At 41.3% G+C, this 19,441-nt stretch overlaps 1 long non-coding RNA gene across 3 annotated transcripts in view; it reads left to right on the top strand.

Annotated features, from left to right (window-relative positions):
* LOC110349520 (uncharacterized) overlaps positions 1-18,901 on the top strand; it is a 43,664-nt gene extending 24,763 nt beyond the window's left edge. Inside the window, exons 5-7 of one of the 3 annotated variants that reach the window (XR_015448892.1) lie at positions 8,470-8,545; positions 14,385-14,531; positions 15,121-18,901. This is a non-coding gene — a long non-coding RNA (uncharacterized LOC110349520). Of the gene's footprint in view, positions 1-8,469; positions 8,546-13,095; positions 13,610-14,384; positions 14,532-15,120 lie in introns of those variants that run through there. The other 2 variants (XR_015448891.1, XR_002395542.2) reach the window with 2 other exon arrangements.
* The last annotated feature ends 540 nt before the right edge of the window (positions 18,902-19,441 follow it).

The following is a 19,441-nucleotide window of genomic DNA, read 5'->3' as shown; positions in this document are numbered from 1 at the left end:
TGGTACATTGTAGGTATACAACACAATTACATTTCTCACTGGGAATTGTACCTTTATATAATGCATCTTGGTTCTTATTTTTTCCCCATTCCTAGCCCTCCCTTCACGCCCTCCACCCTTCCCTATTTACAAAGACTTTATTTCCATTTTTTCCATTTCTCATCATTTTTCCCTTTCCCTTTCCTTTCCCCTGCCGCTCCCACTACCCCTACCCCTTTGGACCTTTTATTCCTATTTTACATTATCGATTATTCATTCTAATCATTGGTACATTTTAGGTATACAATATAATGACATTCATCATTGGAAATTTGCACCTTTACATAGTCTCTCTTGGTTCTTATTTTTCACCCTTGCCCAGCCCTCCCTTCAACCCCTCCAGTCCTCCCTATTTACAAAGATTTTGTTCCTATTTTTCCATTTTCTCATATTAATCCCATTCCCTTCTGTCCTTTCCCCTAGCCCTCCCACTTCCTTCCCCTTTTCCCCTTTTCTTCCTATTTCACATTACCTATTATACATTTAGTCCTTATTTACACTTTCAGTCTCTCACACCAGAGAAACTATTCAGTATTTACACATGTGTGTCCTATTTATTTCACTTAAGAGTATCGCCTCAATGTGTATCCACTTAGCTATAAATGTCTCTACTTTCTCATTTTTTATGACTGAGTAGTACTCCATTTTATTAAAAACCCACATTTTCTTTATCCAGTCTCCAGTTGATGGGCATTTGGGCTGTTTCCAAGTTTTAGCTATTACAAACTGTGCTGCTATGAACATGGGTGCACATATATCACTGTGGTATGATTCTTTTAATTCTTTGGGGAAGATCCCCAGCAGTGGAATAGCGGGGTCAAATGGGACTTCCAGTCCTAGTTCTTTGAGGTACCTCCATACACATTTCCACAGTGCTTGCACCAGTCTACATTCCCACCAGCAGTGGAGCAGGGTTCCTCTTTCCCCACAGCCCAGCCAGCATTTGTTATTGGTTGATTTCATGATAGCAGCCATTCTTTCTGGAGTGAAGTGGAATCTCAGCATTGTTTTCATTTGCATCTCTCGAATGACCAGTGATGTTGTACATTTTTTCATGTATTTATTTGCTATTTCTACTTCTTTGTCTGAGAAATGTCTGTTCATTTCAGATGCCCATTTTCAGATTGGGTCTTTACATTTGGGAGGCCTGATCTTTTTAAGTTCTTTATAGATTCGAGATAGTAGACTTTTGTCTGAGGAAGAGCAGGTGAAGATTTTTTCCCACATTGTGGGTTGTCTCTTCACACTGCTGGTGGTTTCTCTTGTTGTGCAGAAGCTTTTTAATAAGAAGAGATCCCATTTGTTGATTGTTTGTGCTAGTTCACAGGCAACTGAGGTTGTGTTCACAAAATCTTTTCCTACATGGATATCTTCAAGGGTTCTACCTAACCTCTGTTCCAACTGGTTCAGAGTTTCTATTTTAATATTTAGATCTTTAATCCATTTTGATTTTAGTTTAGTGCATGGTGAGAGATACAGGTCTAGTTTTAATCTTTGGCAAGTTGAAGCCCAAATTTTCCAGCACCATTTATTAAAGAGGCTATCTTTCCTCCAGTGAGGGTGTTTGGCTCCTTTGTCAAAGATGAGATGGCTGAGTGTGTCTGGCGTTGTTTCTGCATCTTCTAATCTGTTCCACTGGTCCTCAAGCCTGTTTCTTTGCCAGTAACATGCTTTTTTTAAATCACAGTAGCTTTGTAGTATAGTTGCAGGATGGGGATTGTGATACCCCCTGACATGTCTCTGTTACCTAGAATTGCTTTTGCTATTCTGGGTCTCTTCTTGCTCCAAATGAATTTTTGGATTTTTTTCTCGAGGTCTATGAAGTATGCTGCTGGGATGTCAATTGGAATTGCATTAAATCTATATAGCAGTTTTGGAAGTATGGCCATTTTCACTATATTAATCCTTCCTACCCAGGAGCAGGGGATGTCTGTCCATTTTCTGATATCATCTTCAATCTCGCTTTTCAGAGAAGTTTTCAGAAAAGAGGTCTTTGATTTCTTTCGTTAGGATGATTCCTAGGTATTTCAGTTTTTTGGATGCTATTATGAAAGGAATTATTTGCCCTATTTCTCTCTCAGTGAGTCTGTCATTGGTGTAGAGGAAAGCTATTGATTTTTGTGTGTTGACCTTGTAACAAGCTACTTGACTGAATTTGGTTATTAAGTCTAGAAGAGTTTTGGTGGAGTTCTTGGGGTCTTCTATATAGAGTATCATGTCATCTGCAAATAATGACAATTTGACTTCTTCATTACCTATCTTTATTCCTTTTATTTCTTTGTCTTGTCTAATTGCAGTGGCTAATGTTTCTAGAATAATATTGAACAAGAGTGGTGATAGTGGACATCCTTGTCTTGTTCCTGATTTTAGTGTGAAGGATTTCAGTTTTTGACCATTTAGTATGATACTGGCTGTTGGTTTTTCATAGATGGCTTCTATCAGTTTGAGGTAGAGACCATCTATTCCAATTTTTTGTAGGGTTTTTATCATAAATGCATGTTGGATTTTGTCAAATGCTTTTTCTGCATCTATGGAGATAATCATATGGTTTTTGTCCTTGGCTCTATTGATATAATGTATTACATTGACTGATTTTCATATATTGAACCATCCCTGCCTCCCTGGGATGAATCCCACTTGATCAGGGTGTATGATCTTCTTGATGATCTTCTGCATTCTGTTTACCAGTATCTTATGAAGGATTTTTGCATCTATGTTCATTAGTGAGATTGGCCTATAGTTCTCTTTTTCAATTGGGTCTTTCTCTGCTTTGGGGATCAAGGTGATGCTTTCTTCCAGGAATGAATTTGGGAGTATTGCTTCCCTTTCAATTTCATTGCAGAGTTTAAACAGTAGCGGCAGCAGTTCCTCTCTAAATGTCTTGTAGAATTCAGCAGTGAAGCCGTCAGGGCCTGGGCTTTTCTTAGTTGATAAGGTTTTAATTACATTTTCAATTTCATTGGTTGATATTGGGTTGTTCAGAAGTTTTAGGTCTTCTTCATTCAACTTTGCTAATTCATATGTATCTAGGAATCTGTCCATTTCTTCTGTGTTGTCCCTCTTATTGGCGTATAGGTTCTGGAAGTAGGTATTGATGATCCTGTGGATTTCTGCTGGGTCTGTTGTCATTTCACCCTTTTCATTCCTAATTGCATGGATTTGGGCCTTTTCTTTCCTTTTTCTGATAAGATTGGCTAAAGGTTTGTCAATTTTGTTTATTCTTTCGAAGAACCAACTCTTGGCTCCATTGATTTTTTGTATCGTTCTCTTAGTCTCCATTGCATTGATTTCTCCTCTGATCTTTATAATTTCCTCCCTTGTATGACCTTTGGGGTTGTCCTGCTCTTCTTTTTCTAGAAGCTTGAGGTGCAGCATCAGGTTGTTTAATTGGGCTCATTCTGTTTTCCTAATATGCGCATTCACCGCTATGAATTTCCCTCTTAAGACTGCTTTCACTGTGTCCCATAGATTCCAATATGTTGTATTGTCATTGTCATGTAATTGAAGGAATTGTCTGATTTCTTCTTTAATTTCCTCTGTGACCCATTGGTTATTCAGAAGTGTGTTGTTCAGGTTCCACGTGTTTATGAAATTTTTTGAGTTTCTTTTGCTATGGATCTGCAATTTCATCGCACTATGGTCTGATAATATACAGGGGACAACTTCAATTCCTTTGGACTTACTTAAACATGTTCTATGTGTGAGTATGTGGTCTATTTTGGAGAATGAGCCATGTGCAGCTGAGAAGAATGTGTATTCTGATTTTATGGGGTGGAATACTCTGCAAACATCTGTTAAGTTCATTTGTTCAAGAGTTCGATTGAGTTCTAGTATTTCATTACTTACTTTTTGTCTAGTTGATCTATCTATTTGTGACAGTGGGGTGTTGAGGTCCCCCACTCCAATTGTATTAGTGCAGATATGACTTTTCATGTCCATTAGCATTTGTTTTATATAGTTGGGTGCACTAGTGTTTGGTGCATAGATATTTATGATTGTCATCCCTTCCTCTTGGATTCTTCCCTTTCCAAGGTTGTAGTGTCCTTCTTCATCTCTCTTAATCAGTGTTGGTTTGAAATCTACTTGATCTGCCAAGAGGATAGCTACTCTTCCTCCTTTTTTTTTGGGTTCCTGTCACATGCAGTATTGTTTTCCACCCTTTAACTTTCAGTCTATGAGTTTCCTTTTGAATTAAGTGTGTTTCTTGTATGCAGCATATTGTTGGATTTTGCTTCTTGACCCATTCTGCCAATCTATTTCTTGTGATTGGTGAATTGAGACCATTAACGTTGATGGTTATAACTGAAATGTACTGACTTGTCATTGCCATGACTTTTTCTTTTTGTTGGGTTCTCCCCCTTTCCATTTAATTTCTTGTCATGCCAGATGGGTTCATTCTGCTTTGCTTCCTGGGGTTGTGATCCTCAATGTCTGTTCCTAGGCTATTGTGTAAAATTCTTTGGAGTGCTGGTTTGGTATTCACAAAGTTCCTAAGGTGCTCTTTGTCATGAAAGTATCTTATTTCTCCATCCATTTTGAAAGATAGTTTTGCAGGGTACATCTATCTGGGTTGGAGGCTGTTTTCTTTTAGGGCTTGGAATATGTCACTCCAAGCTCTTCTTGCCTTGATGGTTTGTGTTGAGAAGTCTGCTGTGATTCTGCTGGGCTCTCCTTTCTATGTGATTTGTTTTTTTTCTCTGAGTGCTTGGAGAACTTTGTTCTTCTGTTGTGTTTCTGGGATCTTAACAATTATATGCCTATGTGTAGATTGTTTTTGATCAAGGCTACTTGGAGTCCTATATGCCTCACTTATCTGTGTGTCAAGCTCTTTTCCCCTCCTTGGGAAGTTTTCTGCCATTATTCCTGTGAAGAGATTTTTTATGTCATCTGCACTGTCTCCTGTTTCTTCATTGAGCCCAGTCAGTCTGATGTTATTCTTTTTTGCATCATCTAGCAGCTGCTGGATTGATTTCTCATGTTCCCTTATAATTTTGAAGCAATTTTTCTTTTCCTGGTCACTAATTGCAATCTTATCTTCTATATCTGAAATTCTATCCTCACATTGGCTCATTCTGCTGTGTAGACTTTCAATGGAGTTTTTCATGTCCTGGAAATCTATTTGCATGTGTTTTATGGATTCCATTTGTTTCTTATGTTGGGATTCCATCATGTTCCTCAGCTCCTCTCTAGATTTATTAATCATGTCTTGCACTAGGGGCACAATTTCTCCTGTTATCTGAACAATTATTTCTGATTTCATTTTTTCCAGATCCCCCTTTTGTTGCCAGTTCAGTGGGTCCAGGTGGTTGAGTATCAGAGTGTTCCATCTCATTTCCCTTTGGGGTTGCTGTAGGTGATCTGGAAATCTGGTTTTGAGACTTATGTGTTTTCTCATTTTGACTGGGGCAGGGGGCTGTTAGCACCTGCACGGATTACCTCCTCTGAGCTGGGTGAGGTGGGACAGGGGCCGGGATGGTGACCCAAAAGCCCTTTCCTGTGGGCTGGGAGCAGCCGGAGGGATGGTGGCCGGGAAACCCCTTCCTCTGGACCAGGAGCAGTGGGATGGTGGCTCAGAAGCCCCTCTCTCTGGGCCGGGAGTGGTGGGAGGGATGGTGGCCTGAAAGCCCCTTCCTCTGGGCCAGGAGCAGCAGGACAGATGGTGGCCAAAAAGCCCTTTCCTCTGGGCTGGGAGCAGTGGGAGGGATGGTGACTGGGAAGCCCCTTCCTCTGGACCAGGAGCAGTGGGATGATGGCTCAGAAGCCCCTACCTCTGGGCTGGGAACTGCGGGACTCAGTACCTTGGTCTGGTGGTCTGGTGTCCTCTGAGTCTTTGTAGTGTGGAACCAGGTGGCTGCCTGTCTGCAGCGGGGTGATTTGGCGTGTGTTCCTGCATGACTCAAGACCTCGGTAGGGCGTGCACAGTCCTGCCTGTCTGCAGAGGGCTGATTCGGCATGTTCTGTGAGATTCAGGACCTCGGTAGGGCGTGCACAGACCTGCCTGTCTGCAGCGAGCTGATTCGGCATGTGTTCCACGTGACTCTCAAACTGTGTATCTTGCAAGTAGCTCTGTCTCAATGTGGATTGCAGTGCTGATAAATCACTTTTTTAAAAAAATAGATCAGGCTTCTTATGTGCTCTTCATTGTCAAACATTGTTTCCTAAATAATTTCATATACCTAGTTTTCATGCACCAAATACATGTATCAGTTTGGTTAGTAATTTTTTTCTTTGGTACCGGGGATCAAACTTGGGTCCTTGCGCTTGTGCAGCCAGCAGTGAAACCACTGAGATAAATCCCCAGCCCCACTTAGTAATTTTTAAACATATTTTATTTTTTAGAAGAATTTTAAGTTCACAGAAAAACTGAGTGGAAAATGTAAAGTTCTCACGTGGCTTCTGTCCTCACATGTGTTCGGCCTCACTTCTACCAACAGACTACACTGGATGGTAGATTTATTATAGTTGGTGCACCTACATTATATGTCATTATGCCCGAAGCCCACAGTTTACATTAGCAGTCACCCATGGTGTTGAAACATGTATAACAGCTGGCTTCGTTACTTTCTCCATTGCGGGGCCATATGTGTGATACGGACTAGGAAGGAGAGGTGAAGTGTGGCTCTCAGCATGTAGAGGTTTCAGTTCATAGGCAGGGCTCTAAGGCACGGCGGCATCAGAGGGGCCTGGAGAGGAGAATTGCTCCTGGCATGGTTGCCAGTGCAGCAGAGAGCGGTCAAAGGAAGAAGGAGGGAGACGACTCTTGCGGGACACGCCCCCAGTGACCACCTCCCCCGAATCACATTTAGTTGTACCTTCTTCAGTGAGCTCATCCACTGAGGAGTCTCACACACCCATGGTCCACAGGACTCCTCAAAGCTCACCTATGAACACAGGAGGCTTTGGGGAGGCATCTAGATTTAAACCATAATATCATATAGCCATCATTTTACTATCATATGCGATATTTTTCTCTGCCTCCCAAATTCCCTATATTTTGCCTATTCATTCATGTCAAACTGCTACTTCTGGCAATTTTTGATCTTTCTATTGCCTCTATTGTTTTGGTTTTTCTAGAATATTGTATAATTAGAATCATAGTATGTAACCTTTTAAGATTCGGTTCTTTCATTTAGGAAGATGCATTTAAATTTTTTCTATGTTCTTTCATGGCTGATCATTTTTTTTTTCATCCTGTACAACTGGTCCCCAGCCTTTTCAGCACCAGGAGCGATTTCATGGAAGACAATGTTTCAAGTGGGGGAGGGTGTTTCAGATGATTCATGTGTATTACACATTTATTGTGTGCAACAATAATACAGCAGTTATACAACTCGCCATAATCAGAGTCAGTGGGAGCCCAGAGCTTGGTTTTCTGCAACTGGCAGGCCCTGTCTGGGGTGACTGAGGCCAGTGACACCCATGGTGTGCTGCTTATGGTCTGTCTACTCTGAAACCTCATTTTCATTGCTGTCACTGCAGAAAACCCTGCTTCTCAAAGGTAGGATGCTACAAATAGAAACAGGCCTTTCAGCAAAGTTTCAGGATGCCCTGTCTTAACACAGAGAACTATGAGGATCAGACACACTTTAGGGCTACTGTCATTTGTGACCTCAGCGGCTGATCTTCTTCTAGCGTGCCCAGAGTCAAATCCCCTGGCTTATTCAGAAGTGGATTGTGGATCCGTTTCTTTCCAGTTCAGGGGTCTTTGTGGTTAGGAAGTAATGCTCACACTCTTCAAAATCTCTACTAATGTTTGAAACATGTCAAAAACTGCAATGTTCACTTGTCACTCCCTCAATTCCAGTTTAGACTTGAGCATAGTTGGCATTCTCATTCTGCGGTGGCAGATTGAGTTTGTTGAGCAGGTGGAATATTGTTAACAGACACAACTAAAGGGCACACACTTTAACGTGGGTGGTCACTTTAATCACATCCAGCAAGACGTTGTTAAGTCCAGGAGACACTTTTTCCTAGCCAGGACTTCTCTGTCGAAGACAGAGTGTGTAACTTATCACCACTCTGACCTGAGTAATGGAAGTAAAGCTGTACAGTCACAGATGGCAGCCCCACCTATGCATGAGGCAGTAGGAAGTGGCACAGTGCCTTTGTGTTAAGGGAGAGGAGCAGACCTGACATGGCTGCTTATTTGAACTGGCAGAGTGGTAGCAGCTCCAAGAAAGAAAGGGTTGACTTTAGGAGCCTTTCTGCAGTTGGATATTTGGTAATTCCACCATGTTAGAGCCATGCTCACATCCTAGCACCAACATCTTATGCCTAGTAGAGATTCATGTGCAAATGTTTGGCTTTCCCTACTTAAATCACAGTAGTTCATCAGAAAGCAATTTGAATATTATTTTAAATGTTTTAAAAAATCAGAGTCAGTGTTCTTTTAAAGATGGGATTTTAAACAATCTTTCCCCACATCCTTAGAAGTCCAAGTGTCTGGAAAATGCTCGAGCACAGAATGCTGTATCACATCTGACTTCTCTCAAGGAAAGATGAGCAGGTACAACTGTTTTGCATAGACGTCACTAACCTTTAAGTGAAATGTAATATTAAGTTAATAGTCCTTTTACTGTGTATTCATAGAATCATTTTTTTCTAATGACCAAATAACACTATTAGATTGAGAAGTGAGACTTTAAATGCATCATTCTGATTTTAAGTGCAATTTCTGTTCAAGTGTGATGAATAAACATGGAGCCACTAGTATGCTGCTGTATATTCCTAGTAATAATTACTTTACAAAAGGTGAATAAATGTCAAGTAAAGGGAGCTATGACCTACCCAAAGGTTAAACTAAATAGGTATAGATAAAATGAAAAAAAAAAAAAAGAAAGTGCAAATTATTACATGTACTGACTAACACTGGTTTTTAGAGAGTAGACAATTCTGGAATGATTAATTGATAATTAAATTTCAAACAAGTCCCTTTAACTTCTACAGGAAGGTAATTTAAGGGCTCTACCAGACTCACATTGTCTGCTAATCTACTTTCCTTTCCCTGCTTTCTAAGAATGAGCAGAATGAGGGGCTCTCTTTATTTTCTCACTGTCTTTGTGGCCTTGTTGGGTTGGTGAAGAAGATATCTTCAATGCTGTAGACATCGCTCGCCAGTCCAGGACCCAACCAAGTTTCCTTACATGGAGAATGATACCGGGTTCTGGGCCTGACATAACAAGGTCCTTCGGGATATGATCCCACTTTGGTCTTTCTGCTTTCTTTTTTAAGACGGTTTTCAAATCATGTGCTTCAGCTAGTGAAGCGCTGACAACTTTTCCAACTTCCACGCTTTTGCCTGTACCCCAAGCACCCAATTCCTTCTTTAAATGCAGGGCAAATTCCTGTTTACAGTTCAGGATTTCTTCGGGTTACCTTGTCTGTGGAGCTCTGTCCCATCCTTCCAGGGGGAGATCTCTGTGAGAGCACTGACAACATGCACCCTTGGCTAGGTGAACTCGCTTTGCACCTTGGTTCAGCTCTGATGCCCTTTAGGATGAAAACTGATCATACACTCTATGCATTAAACTTTTCCAGTGACTTGGCCATAGCAGGCATTTGATGCATCCTTTTTGAATAAATAAACAGGTTTCTTAGGGGTAAAGAGAGAATATTTGGTGACAAAAGAAGACTAAACTTTTGTTAATTTTTACTAAAACAAAAATTTATAGCAGAGGGTGGGGGGAGAGAGAATATATTTGTTTATCTTTTGTAAATTGATACTGGTTTTTCTTTTTCTTTAGTGCAATAATGAGAAAATAATCAGATACAGCTATATAGTTTGCTTTGCACTTTCCTATGAAGTAAAACTTCTTCAGATGATTTCACCTGCTACTTCTGTCTAGTGTGGCTGTTAAAAAATAATGCTTTTAGTGACTTTGAACAGCCTGCAGGGGTTATTTCTTTATTTTTCCTTAGCAAAGAAGAACAATAAAAGTGTAATAACAAATACATTAGTTTGTGCACATGTCTGGTATGTTAAAATAGATACAGTTTTTGGTGGTTTCCCACTGTGAAATGCCCTTTCTTTATAATAAGCCTTATTATCTACCAGAAAATAAGTGCAATGAGAAGAGATTCTAAGAGAAATCAAATTATACAGAATCTCTCTTAGAAGCAAACAAGAAAACTCCACTTTTTGCACAGCACATAACTCTCACGCATGCTCAGCCTCGGCTTGTGTGCAGGGCCAAGGCCTGAGTTAGCCACATGGCCCGAGGTGACACAGCCTATTCACAGCACAGGGGGCTTTGAGAGAGCTCGGGGAAATGCTGAAACGAGTACAGTTAGGCATTATCTCATTTTGCTGTGGCCCCTGCTCAGTTACTCAGTAGTAAATGGCAGATACATTGGCTTGAGTAATTGCAGAACAGTCTATGTAAGCTTTTGCTGAGTGATAAGCTATGAAGAAGCTATGAAACACATCCCAGAGGATGGCCTCTAGGAAAGTAGGCTTAAAAATTACAAAAAAAGAGGAAAATAATGAATGAATTTAGAGAGAGTAGTTGTTGCATATTTGGCAGGGGTCTACTTTATAGATTTAGTCTAGGCAAGTTTACTAACCAATCAAAATGAAATAAAAGGCTTCAGGTAGAAAACAATAAGGACTCAGAGTTGATACAACATATTATCTAAAAAGGCTGGTAGGCAACAAAACATTATGAGAGATGAAAAGAAGCTAGAACTTGTAATACATATTTAAGGAACAAGGCAGTCAATAGGTATTGTCTCTGTCTTCAGATGTTGAATTTAGAATACAAAGAGTTAAAAGAAGCTATTATAAATGTACTGAATAACAAAAGAAATGTGTGCTTAAAGAATTAAAGAAAAGTATGAGGACCATTATGGGAACAGAAAATTATATAAAAATAGAAAACTGAATGGAAATTCTGTAGTTGAAAATTATAAAAACTGAATGAGGTATTTGCTAAAAGGCCTTAACAGAAAATCAGAGATACCAAAATATAGAATCACTGAACTTGAAGGTAGACAAATGGAAGATATTCAAAGTGACAAATACAATGAAAACAATATTAAAATAAAATAAATATAGCTTCAGGGATTTGTGGGATAATAAAAACATTTATAATGAATCAAAAAGGAGAGGATGTAGAGAAAGATACATAAAAATATTTGAAGGACAAATGACTAAAATATTCACAAGTTTTATCAAAACTATTAATTGACAAATACAAGAAATTCAACGAACCCCGAATAAGATAAACCCAAAATTATCCACATTGAGATATGTAACTGCCAAACTATTGGACGCTGAAGCCAGAGAGAAAAACTGGAAAGCAGCAAGGGAAAGCCAACTGATCAAATAGCTTAACAGCTGACCTCTCACCAGCAACAACAAAACAGTCAATAGAGTAAGATATTGCCTTGCTGAAAGACAAAACCTGTCACCAAGAGTTCTACACACTGCCAGAATATCTTCCAAAATGAGGGTGAGGGCTGGGGGCACAGCACTGTGATATAGTACATGTGGAGCATGTACAAGGCTGTCGGTTCAATCCCCAGCACACATATGTGTACACACACACACAATAAATAAGATGGAAGTTAAAATGAGTGAAAGGGACATAAAGATATTATAGATAAAGACTGAGAGAACTGCAATTACTTGTTGGCAGTAGCAATATTAAAGAAATTTATAAGGCTGAAAGGAAATGTATCAGACAGTAATTTGAATTACACATGAAGAAATAAAGCATGTTAAAATGATAAATATGTGGACAAACAAAAAGATCTGTATTTTTCTCATTTCTTCTTTTAACTACTTTAAAAAACAATATGATTGAATACAGCAGTAATTATAAAATTGCACTGTGGGGTTTACAACATGTAAAGATGCACTATGTGTGAGTAGCACAGAGGATGGGGAGAAGGAGATGTACAAAAATATAATTATATCTTTTACTGGAATTGCATTAGCATTAATTTGAGATTGTGATGTGTGTTGCAATTCCTCAACAAACCTTTAAGAAAATACCATAAAACAATCTCATTCAAAGTTAACAGTGGAACTTAAATGACACATATGAAATATGGATTCACCAGAAAAAGGGAAATAAAGGAATCATTTAGGTATGGAAGGAGGAGGGAGTGGTACTGGCACAGGTGGCTGCCTGGGGAGGATGTGGAGAGCTGTGTGCGAGTCCTCTGCTGCTCGTGCATGTCTGGGTGATCAGCTCTAGGCACAGCTGGAGGAACGGAGAGCAGGGAGAACTGCCTGAGACATGAGGACACACGAGGCAATGGGCATTCTGGTGTGGCAGGTACACAGTGGGGATGCAGACCTGAGTGGGACCTCGCACGTCATCTTGGAAGACTCTGGTTGGTCTCTCTAATGACCTTAGGTGGTGTCATGGTTTGGGTCTAGATGTCCCCCAAAGCCTCATGTGGTCATAGGCTGGACCTAGAGTGTGTGAAGCTGGAATTGATTCATGGTGCAGTGCGAGGTTCAAGAGCACTAGCATTAAGGGTGTGAGTACCACCCGGCTTAAGTAGTCTGAATAAGATAAAAGGGGCAGGGAGGTGCTGTTAACTTTCTCTTGTTACCTTTGCTGCCTGATGTGTGCCATGTTGTTTCTCCTCTGTGATGCTCATTGCCATCCCAGCCTTGGAGCCAGCTGATTATGGACTGAAACCTTTATGAACTATAAGTCAAATAAACCCCTTCCCCTGTAACTTTGGGTGTGGGGTATTTTGTCTCAGCAATGAGAGGAAAGTAACTAACTCAGATGGCAAAGACAGGGGAGCAGACGAGGCAGCTGTCTGCACAATGAGCAGAAACCAAGCTCCATGGAGGCCGCTGTGAGGTGAGTGCAGCCTCCCCTCCCACTGTATGGTAGCCCAGGGTCCGTGGCCTCCAGGCCTGCTCCCCTGGAGTACTTGTCTCCTCTTACCACTTACCTTTTTGGGATTCTGCTCAATCACATTCATCCAAGTGTACCCTGTGTGGTCGCAGAAACTCCAGACCTATTAGTATTCGCTTCTCATTTCCCACTGATCTGGGCGTGGCAGTCACAGGTCTACTTTCTGTTTCTGCAGATTTGCCTACTCTGGAAGCTTTATGTGACTGCAACCAGCATCTCAAAACGGAACATTAAAGTTAGATTTTTTTCTAGAGATGAGCAGCTCCTCCAAGCTTCCTCCTGCTGAGCCCAGAGCCCTCACTCCCTCCTCTCCTCAGCCCAAGAGCAGCGGCAGAACAGCAGGCTCACCCCGGAGGCTGGGGCCACAGTGTCTTCCCCACAGAAAGAGGAGGAGGAGCCTGGGACACTGGAGTGATGGAGCAGATGTGGAGATTGGTCCGCTCCCCGCTGTCCCTTTTAGAAAAGACCCTGTCCACCTGCACATGGGGAGATGGTGATTTGAGGCCCCTCTATCTCCTTGGAGTGAGCTTTGAATAAATTATTCCTTTTTTAAAATTTTATCAAAATAAATGACCTCCTTTGACTTAAGCCAGTGGCTAGCTGATGAACCTGAGCTACTGAGTGTCCAGGATCATAAACAGAATCCAACAACCGCCTTGTGTCTATGTCCAGCTTTTCTCAGTACAGTGTCTCTGAGGCTCTTCCTTGTAGCATGTATTATTACTTTGTTCCCTTTTCTGCACAAAGGACTTTTAAATAAAGGATCATTTTAGAGACAATGTATCCAGTGGAATAAGAGAATTCTACGAGTAAACTTTAACAGACTGACTCAAATACTACCGCAGAACTTTTGCCAGAGTATATTGTGTTAAGTTCTCTAAGCAGTTTACTAGAATATGCCTGCCTTTTCTGGTCTTTGTATCAATTCCAGTAGAGTGGTCTCAACTTACCCTATGCCTTTCTGGCTCACACCTCCCTGTTCCAAAGCTATCTGTGTGCCATTTGCCAGTTCTCCTCCTATCCTCCCCCTCCAGCCTCTGACCCCAGTGCTGCCTTTCTCACCTGCATCAGCCTCCAAATCACCCTTTGATATTCCGGGGTGTGGGGGGGATCTATTTCCTCTGATTTTAGTGACAAAATTTTAAAACAATCTGTGCTTTGCTAAATTTCTGAGTTTCATTTGATTGCCTGCTTTCCTATGTAAAAGCCATACGTACTATCACCAAGCAATACATATCTTCAGGTTTGCTAATATTAGCACTATTTTGTCAAACTCTAATGTGTTGGGAGACAGTCTGAATGAGAGTCTATATAAACAAAATTAGGACTACTTTTTCCTATTAGGAAGCACTTTACAAAGCCATAAAATGCCATCCAGTTTCAGTAAGTTATTCAGCATTTTTCCCTGTATTTTTATTCCACTGCCCTGCACAAGGCTGACAGACCTTTTCTGTTTTATCCAAGGTCTCTGTGGAAATGCCTGCAGGAGGGGCCTGGGAAACAGATAAAGCCTGCAAAGAGGGCCGCTGGTCTGTGACAGGGCTGCCTATCAGCTTGGTTTGGCTTTCTTCACACCCTGCTTTTACCTATGGCCCTAGCTGTGTGTGAGAGGTTAGCATAATCTTCATGCTTATTCAGACCAAAGCTTCTAAATACACACTGTACCTTTCACCCTTTGGGTGTAAATGTGGCTCAGCTTATGTTCTGTGTTATAGCTTTAGTCTTCTGTGATTTAACCTTACTAAGTGCTCTTTGAAAAACTTGCAGTTCTAGAGTTATTTTGTACCATTTAAAATTTTATCAGTTTTCACTATACCTGGCTTTGAAAATTTCCTGTCTTGCTAGCGTAACAGAAGTAATGACAACAAAACCAGCCTTCCCCTGTCCTGGTCTTGTATTCTCAATGAGGGTGGCTGTTCCCAATGGCTTAAAAAGCTGCTTCAGTGTGGCACACACCTTGCTTATATGTGCATACATTGCACGGATAAACACATACTGCAGAAAGGGGTACTCGGTAAATGTACAGTATTAAAATTTCATGGGTGGGGCAAAGGGAAAAAAGATCTTTTAAAAAACCACTGAATTAGCCCTTGAAAGTGTAATGCCTTACCCCTCATTTGACAGCAAAGCCAAAAGTCAAGTATCATTGTAACCAGCACTGTACGATGGAGCATTTAAATTTAGATTTTTTTTCTTTCAGAAATAAGCAACTTCTCTAAACTTCCTCCTGCTGAGCATATAACCAACACCCTTCCTCTCCTCACCCAAAAGAAGGGACGGAATATGTAGATACCAGCCTCAGGAGGGCCTGCTTTCCACAAGAAAAAGAAGGATGAGCTGGAGGTGGCTGGAAGTGACAACGTCATCGATGGAACCCAACACCCTCACTCTGACATGGTCACACGAGTATGCGAGGTGCAGTCCAGGTTCCAGGCAGGCAAGGGTTCCTGTAGGTCAGGCCTCGAGCTCTAACACCAGGTGTTCAGGCCTGGAGCTTTACAGGCTCCCTGGGTCTTTGTCATTTGTTATTTCTGTTTTTCTGAGGACAGTGGAAGTATTATAGGCAGCTAAATTAGACAGAAACTAATAGGCAGTCAGACAGGGCCAGGCTCTGGAGAGAGTCAGTACAAAAGATGAGAGAGCACCAAAACTGTGGCTGGAGGTGCAGCCATTGGAGGCCAGACCTCAAGATAAAGACGCACTGACCAGGCCTGCATGCCTCCCTAAGGGATAAACAATACCTGACAATACTGTGATTGTGTCTCCTAGTCCAGGAAGTCCAGAGAGGCACCAGTTGCCTAGGTGGTGACCAGAGCATGTGGACCATCCCTTCCCAGAATGCCTTTGTTCTTCCCATGCACCCTTGCCACGTGACCCACTTCCCTATTGGATCAGTATTAGCTAAGGGCTATACCTGTGATCCCATAGGGTTATTACAGTTTGACCCACTTTGTACTGACACTGTGACTTTTTTTTTTTTGTACTGAGGATCGAACTCAGGACCTTGTGCTTGCAAGGCAGGTGGTGGAACCATTGAGCCAAATCCCTGGACCCCCACACTGTGACTTTGCTGTATAAATTACCCCTGATGAAGGGTCTCAGGGGCCCCCCACTTCCAGGACCCATCCTGTCTCTCAGGAGCTACCTATCCATAAACCTTTCCTACTCCTAACCTCCATTGTCTTTTGAGGACACAAACGCAGCCCATCTGACATCTGGCAGGCTGGGAGTTCTATCTCTACTGTATCAGGAGGAGGACTGGTTCAGGTGGACGGAGGAAGGGTGTTCTCCCCGTCCCAGCTGTGCAACTGGAACCAGAACCTTTTCTTTTGGGACTGGTTCATAAAGTAAGATATTTTGTCCTCCAACTTAGCACCTCATCATATGTATTCAGTCTCTTCTTTCTGTCTAGCATGTGTGGCTCTCCCGCCTCCTACATTTACATAGGCCACGAGTAAGGACAAGAGCATATGTGCTCAGACACAGGGCTGCAGGGTTGGGCTCACCGGACAGTCCAGAGCTGTTTGTCCAAAGAGAAACGGGACCCTCACATGGACCCTGCATGGAGTAGGTTCTCAGCTTTCACCAAAAATCTTTTTAGGATTCATCAGAGAGGTGCATAAGCAGAAGAAGAAAGTACGCACTCAGAAAGGAGCATGGAGGGGAGAAGGAGCAAAGCATTAAGGCCTGCTTCTGGCTCTCTTGTGGTCTTGGAGGTGACTGAAACACAGATGCCCTACCATGGGCTGTGATGCAGATTCTGATTGTCAGTCAGTGGGTGAGGCCAGAATGCAACCATTCCCATGTCTTTTAAGTTTAGAGATAAGGTACCCAAATAACTGCTATTTGCCGGGGATTTAGCTCAGTGGTTCTGCCACCTGCCTCGAAAGCAGAAGGTCCTGAGTTTGATCCCCAGTACCAAAAAAAAAAAAAAAAAAGATTGTGTGGTTTTCTAAATAACTGCTATTTCCGAGAGGATGGAGGTCTGTAGAATTTGTGAATCTGCAGTATTGGAGGAAAAACACAGATCTTCTTTTCAAAAGATATAGGTCCAATTTACAGACTTACTGTACCTTGAAGACTCTTAGGAATTCAGGAGTACCAGGCAGGAAAGGAAGATGGCATTGTAACCTTGGGGTACCTTGACTGTATCCCAAATCTGCAGTTTTCTTAAAAGCACAGTGTTAAAATTAGGGTTTTCCTCATCTCTTTTCTATCTTTACTTCTCTCTCACCTCTGGAGATTGCTTCTCATCCTCATGGTTCAGATCATTTTGGGTCTTCAGGAACAAAGATTTCTGAAGTTTTGAGGAACCAACTTCTGTCTCCTTTCCTTTCTCACCCTCAGTGAGCTTCTAAGTCAGCTTCTGACTTTGCTAATAGGGGCTCTAAAACCCCACAGGCCCACGTCTTTCTCTGTGTCCCTCTCTAAAAGGCTCCAAATGTTTCTAAGTATCTCCTCTGAAAGCAACTTGGACGTATGTGACAAAGTATTCATTCTTTAAGCAAGAGATTCTTAGTCTGCAGCATGAACACTGAAATCACTCCTCAAGTAAAGGCAGAACAGGGAGCGAGAAGAGATGGGAAAGAAAATTTATTTTGTGTATTTGCTGGTAACATGAGCCTGTTCTTGGAGACTGTGGGATTGCTGAGTTGTTGTTTTATTTTTAAGAATAGAAATGTGAAGATTTGATTGTTGGCTGTATTTGACATGTAAAATATGAGATGAAATATGGAGAAAATAAGGCTGAAAAATTCCCAAGAGCTGGGTCATGAAGGAAATGCCTATGTGAAATTTAAAAACGCGTGTTTTATTTCTCTAGGTCAGGGGTTCTAAAAAGCCCCTCAAAGTGGACTGATGACTTCTATGGAAGTCCTTCAGTACCACCATGGGAAAAATTCTTAGGTCTCTAGCTGTTTTATCAGGGGAGATCAGCTCATGTGTCTGTTTTGCTCTGTCTCTTTCTTTCATCTATCTTGTCCTCTCTCTCTCCTGGGCATCTATATAAGATGTCTTTGGTAAGGACGTGTACTGACATATATATCCCAATCAATTACCTGGCTGATGCACTCACCAGGAAATTCAATACCCTAGTACCCCAGTAGTACCTCAGCTCCAGTGCTAATGTTGGAGGTGGTCTGTATCAGGGATTTTGAATGGAGTGACAGTGAGACGGTAGTCTGAACTTGACGGTGGTTGGAATATTAAACCAGCGAAACAAGCAAATACTGGAAATCTCTGACATGCCCGGTGCAGAGCACTGGTTGTTAGACCCTTGCTAGTGTACCACACCCGCTCCTCACACTTTGGTGCACATTAGAACCAGTTGAGAAGGTGTGAAAAGTTCAGGTGCCTGGGCACCACCCCTAGAAAATCCAGTTAAATTAACCAGCGGCTGCCTTCCAGAAATCACACTCCTCCAGGTAATTCTAGCAAGCACTCAAGTTTGCGAGCCACATAATGTGTAGTATAGGATGGACAAGGCTGTATATTGAGTTAGAAGCTGAGGACATGAAGTGGTATTTTTAAAGATGGAAGCGAGTGACATTAGCTAAAGAAAGAAGAGCTGTAGGCCAAAGAGGGAAGCTTGGGAATAGCACTGATTAAGGGTGGCTAAGGAGAAGAAAAGGAGGAAGAGAGGAAGGAGGAGGGGAAAAAGGAGACTGAGAAAATAGTAATACAGGAGTCAGTGAATCAAAGAGAACTAGCTCCATACGGTAGAATTAGACCATAGCGGGAGCATTTGCTCCCTATCAGCACTATTAGGACTTTCTTACACAGAGCAGGACATTTGAAGAGGAACCCTGGAAATGAATGACTTTGTGTTAGTGATGTTATTTAAAGTATCTCTGACTGAAGAGAAAGTTGGGACTACCCGTAAAGAATTTTCCAACTGGAGGGGTATTAACGATTAAAGACTGTCTAGTCAGACCGAGAAGATTCTGACTTAATTTTATATAGGCTCCTGGGTACAAAGTGATCTTGGCTTAAAAAAAGCAATAGAAATAAATAATCATTCAAAACTTTGAGGACTGTATACACTCTCTTTATAGGTAAGCACTTTTCCCTAAGTGGGCACTAGTTCAGAATTTTTCTTTGGTTAAATATAGTAACACTACTTTTATAGCTTCTGTGTCTTTGGGTTGGTTTTATCATCCTTGTTATTATATTTTTAATTGTGCCTATTATTCAGAAGAGACCTTACATTAACATCAGGACTAAAACTTTTGGAAAGTATGCTGATATTTTAGGTAGTTTCGAATAGCAAGTAATTATTTTAAATTTTTTGGGGGGATGGTAAATATATTTCAATTGTGCCTTTTTTTCTAAAACAAGAAAATGAGATAACATTTAAATGTTTAGAATTTTAAAGGATGTTTCCTGCTAATATTTTCTGCACTTGCCTGACTTACAGCTTGAAGTTATGGCAAAATTATTTTAGATTATAATTGTTAATTATTCAGTAAAAACTAGCAAAAATAAAAAAATTACTGGTATGACTTCTACTCATTGCAGGTTAT

The sequence above is a fragment of the Heterocephalus glaber genome, unplaced genomic scaffold (assembly GCF_053883595.1).
Source record: "Heterocephalus glaber isolate CG9 unplaced genomic scaffold, H.glaber_assembly_v1.0 deba00000594, whole genome shotgun sequence".
In the NCBI taxonomy this organism is placed as follows: Eukaryota; Metazoa; Chordata; class Mammalia; order Rodentia; family Bathyergidae; genus Heterocephalus; species Heterocephalus glaber.
Note: the sequence above shows the minus strand (reverse complement) of the source record. Positions and strands in the feature narration are given on the sequence as shown.